Source organism: Gekko japonicus, unplaced genomic scaffold (genome assembly GCF_001447785.1).
Source record: "Gekko japonicus isolate JY-2015 unplaced genomic scaffold, Gekko_japonicus_V1.1 scaffold870, whole genome shotgun sequence".
In the NCBI taxonomy this organism is placed as follows: domain Eukaryota; kingdom Metazoa; phylum Chordata; class Lepidosauria; order Squamata; family Gekkonidae; genus Gekko; species Gekko japonicus.
Window position 1 is genome coordinate 592,024 of NW_015163627.1, and position 929 is coordinate 592,952.

General features: G+C 59.1%; 1 protein-coding gene across 1 annotated transcript in view; it reads right to left on the reverse strand.

The window, feature by feature from the left end:
- NBEAL1 (neurobeachin like 1) overlaps positions 1–147 on the reverse strand; it is a 161,903-nt gene extending 161,756 nt beyond the window's left edge. The window contains exon 1 of the mRNA XM_015407508.1: positions 72–147. The gene's annotated coding sequence lies outside the window, so the exon portion shown is untranslated. The remainder of the gene's footprint in view (positions 1–71) is intronic.
- Between the last annotated feature and the right edge of the window lie 782 nt (positions 148–929).

The window sequence follows — 929 nt, forward strand, 5'->3', positions numbered from 1 at the left end:
GCCCCCGGCCCCTCCCCCTTTGCAGCCCGCCCTGGCGAGCCCGGGGCCTCCCCCGACCCGAGGCGCCTTACCCAGGGCAAGGGGCGCCGCGTCTCCCGCCGCCACCACCCGGAGTCAACCCGGATCAGTGGAAGGCGAAGGCTGAAGCCGCTGGCAAATGGGAAGCCACATCGCCTGTTCCCCCGGGCCCCGCCCACATTCCAGCGCGGCCCGCCCCGGCCCCGCCCACTCCGCCCGCCGCATCCCCGCCCCTCTCTTCCAGCGTGCGGAGATGCCGTCATCGGAGGCGTTCGGCGGCCATCTCGGCTCCTGGCAAAAGCTTAACTCTTTGTTCGTCTCAGAGGGGCCCCTGGACTCGCGCTTTTGTTTTGCTGGTTCTGACTTACGCGGCTTAACCCACCACCTGGTTCTGTCTCATAAGTCGCGGGTGTGAGCGAGCTCAGGGGCTGTTCAGCTATACCAGCCAAAAGGAGCAGAAGTTTTGGGCGGCTCTTTGAAGACTAAGACGATTTTATTCTAGTTTTAGGCTTCAAGTTGCGACGGGGTTCGACTATTTTTTTTTTGCAGGGAGAGACTGGCTGACAATGCGACCCTGAGCAATGCTACACATCCACATCCTTCTGAGCCCATTGACTTCAGTGGATTTAAAAGGGTGTAATACAGGGTGGCTCAAGTGGTTAAGACTGCAGACTTGGAAGGTCGGTAGTTCATCAGGTCGAGACCCGAGTGCCGCATGACGGAGTGAGCTCCCGTCTCTGGGAAGCAAGGAATTTTTGTTGTTGTTGTTGTTCAGTCGCACAGTCAAGTTGCAAGTAGATAAATAGGTACCGCTTCGGTGGGAAGGTAACAAACGTTCCCTGCGCCTTGGCATCTAGTCATGCCGGCCGCATGGCCATGGAAACATCTTCGGACAGCGCTGGCTCTTCGGC